Source organism: Tupaia chinensis, unplaced genomic scaffold (assembly GCF_000334495.1).
Source record: "Tupaia chinensis unplaced genomic scaffold, TupChi_1.0 Scaffold000674_2, whole genome shotgun sequence".
Lineage (NCBI taxonomy): Eukaryota > Metazoa > Chordata > Mammalia > Scandentia > Tupaiidae > Tupaia > Tupaia belangeri.
The window spans coordinates 276,270-279,881 of record NW_006160198.1 but is presented as its reverse complement, the minus strand read 5'-3'; the positions used below and the strand labels follow the sequence as shown (position 1 = coordinate 279,881).

General features: G+C 37.0%; 1 pseudogene; it reads left to right on the top strand.

Moving 5' to 3' along the window:
• Nucleotides 1-2,910: 2,910 nt before the first annotated feature.
• Nucleotides 2,911-3,309, top strand: LOC106736177 (40S ribosomal protein S12 pseudogene; annotated as a pseudogene).
• Nucleotides 3,310-3,612: the final 303 nt, after the last annotated feature.

Here is a 3,612-nt window from a genome sequence, read left to right as displayed (position 1 = left end):
TGATTTCGTTCTATTTTTACCACATAGTTCCAAGTGGGTAAAGAATATGGTCCAGTATATTTGGCAAGAAATAATAAGTAGGAGGCTTAGAAAGACATTTGTAATAGGAGTCCGCTGAGTGAGAGCCAGCCCCTTGTAGATGAGTAGGGAGGGTATACAACTTCAGGATCCCACTGGACTGGAAGGCCATCTGACATTATACAAGGAAAGCTGAGACGAAGTGGCTGGTGGGGAAATCTGAGAGATCTAAAGAAGGTGCTAAATACCAAGTGTTCCCCATCCCCTACAAAACCCTAAAAGATCGGGCTTCTGGCTACTTTTTAAACTTTATCTTTAACATTGCTCCTTGGTCCCTATAATCTAGCCTCCTCTCTGCTCCTGGACGTGCCAAGCCCACTGTTGCTATTGCAGAGCCTTCACACTTCTTTCTTCCCTCTGCTTACGTCTTTACTGAGATCACTCCTACACTCCTACACTGTCCTTAGTATCTGCTCATATTCTCTTTTCCAGGAAGAGCTTCCCTGACTACAGTATCTAAAATATTATAATAGTAATTATCCCATTACTCTGAATTATTTTTCTTTGTTACTCCTACAATCTCTTACATTATTTTTTATCAATAAACCTATTATAAAATTTAATTATTGCTTTTTTATACAAATGAGTAATAAAGAGGAAAGAAAATGAAAAATAAGCCATGTATATAAATGTTGAGAGTATCAAAACTCAATGGAATGTCATAAAATGAAAATATGAGGTAATTATTCAGAATTAAGACAATGACAAGAGAAGAGGTGGAGTTGGGGTTCCTTTTCTCCAGTGTTTCTGCAGAATAGCATTGGGTTTCATGTGAATTCACAGAGGGGCCACTCGGAATTGGACTGGCACATCACTTTATTAAGGAATATTTTAACACTTGGATAGCCAGACCACTGAATTTAAGATTAAGTTTTGGCATCAACCATGTGGTATTGAAGTGTAGAGCTTGTTATTTTTCATTTTTGCTGTGATTTGTGATTACAAATACAGTCAATTATAGACATTGGTAGTACATAGTGTGTATTAATTATAATATGACTTTGGGATATATAGATTTGTAAGGAAATAAATTATGACATAGTAAAATAAAACATGATAGTTTTAACTATTCACTTTTAGTTTAAACTTTCAATTTTCTGCATGAGCACTGATGATTCTCCCAAATGATCATTTTCTTCTTCGATTTGTTTCTTTTTTTTTTTTTTTTTTGAGAAGTTTTTGCTATAGGGCACATGCGCTTGCGAGACAGACAGAGACAGAGAGACAGAAAGTGAGAAATCACCCGCAGGGGGGATGGCCATGCCTCAATCCCTTTTCCTCCATTCTCCTCTTGGGATCTTGGGCACGCACGCACACGTGAACCTCGGTTGACTATATGGGATTCCAGCAACATAGCCATTACGTTAACTGCTAGTCCCTGATTTGTTTCATTTTTGAAAGATTGCTTTCTGTGTTCTATAAAAATAACAAGACCTTCAAATAGAACTACCATACGATCCAGTAATTCTACTCTTGAGCCATAAAAGCATTCAAAATTGTTATGGATACTAGAGACTAAGTGGAAGGAGAATGCAGGAGGAGAAGAGCTAGGAAAGGAAATTTGGGCAAAAGCTAGAGAGGTAAGACATTCGTGGGACACAGATATGGTTTATTATCTGTTGATGAAGATGTGTATGATATTCTCAGCTGGGCTAGACTCTGGTGTATATCATGCTGGGTAAAGTTTCTTCATAATCTAAATGATGTATAGCAATTGAATGCATAAATAAGAATAATAATAGTAAGAACAGACAAGAATCATGCTTTGTTCTGATACTTCTTTAGGTTCTTGAGCAGGTGGAACTATAGGTACACACGTTGAGCCTGGCTATTTAGTGGGCTATTTAGTGGCCTCCCATGTGGAGTAGCAGTGTCATATCAGTGAGGTGCCACTGTGGCTGAGCCAAATATCATACTTTTATTATGTGTCCAACTGTTTCTTCTATTGTTTATTTTCAAAGTTTTCTTAAAAAGTTGCAAAATGTGCTTACGAAACCACTATTCTTTCTATCTTCAAGAAAGACAACAGAGGGCAGCCAGCTTGGTGCAGTGGTAATATAATATTCTGCAATAATAAATCTGGGAAAAGTCCTGGGTTCTTGTCCTGAGGTCTTCTTGTATATGCATAGAGTTGCAAGTGTGCTCATGTTCCTGACTGACTGAGGCTGGGGTGGTTTGTGGCATCCTGGAGTATACCTTTCTATCTTCCCCCCCTTTCTTTCTCTCACATAGAAGAAATAAATAAACTAAAAACATGAAAGAAACATAACAAAGTTACAACATTTTAAAATTGTTTCAGAAAGGAAACACACATTTTCTCAACTGTAAAATTTGGACTCATTATCTTTTTTAAGAATTTGATAAATGTATTTTGTTTATACCTATCAGGGTTGATTTAAAAAAGAGGGTGGTTCTCTTCCCCTGCCACTGACGAGTCATGCGGAGGTGGAGGCTCAGGTGCATTCAAGATTCGGCTTCATGATGATGACATGTATAGTATTCTCAACTGGATTGGTCTGAGAAGTATTTCATGATGGGTAAAGTCTTTTTACAAGCAAAATGAGAAATAGTGATTGACTGTTTAGAAAAAAATGATTAGAATAATAATAATAATGATTGGGAAAAACAATAAAAAGATATTGAATGATGAAGTGGGGAGATTAACGTCTCTGTATTGACTGACATGCATGGCATTCCCTTTTGAAAAAGCAATGTAATACACTGTAAAGTTATATGCAATCCAGTGTAATATAAAAAAAATTATGATGATAATAAAGAATAAATAAATAATTAAAAAAAAAAAAGATTCAGCTTCACCCATAGTCCACTGCCATGGCCAAGGAAGGTATTGCTGCTGGAGGTGTAATGGACATTAATACTGCTTTACAAGAGGTGCTGAAGACTGCCCTCATCCACAATGGCCTAGCACGTGGAATTCGCGAAGCCTCCAAAGCCTTAGACAAGCGCTAAGCCCACCTGTGTGTGCTTGCATCCAACTGTGATGAATCTATGTATGTCAAGTTGGTGGAGGCCCTTTGTGCCAAACACCAAATCAACCTGATTAAGGTTGATGACAACAAGAAACTAGGAGAATGGGTAGACCTCTGTAAAATTGACAGAGAGTGAAAACCCCGTAAAGTGGTTGGTTGCAGCTGTGCAGTAGTTAAGGACTATGGCAAGGAACCTCAGGCCAAGGATGTCGTTGAAGAGTACTTCAAATACAAGAAATGAAGAGATAATAAAAATCGGCTCACAGAAAAAAAAAAAGTGGTAAGAAGTAAATATGAACAATCTAGATAGCTATTCTTTACTTCAATAATAGATAATTTGGTGATCCTAAAATTTTTAAAAAGACATTAATAGTTGTACATTTGGGCATTGATTTATAGAACACAGTTCTTCCTTACTTACCTGACCCTACCCATAAAATGTCAATGACCTCCTTAGTATTAAGCCTTCTGAAATAAAGTTGTTAAGCTCTGACTTCTCTCTCAAGCGTTTTTTTACCACTGTAGACTTTCCAATCCACACATA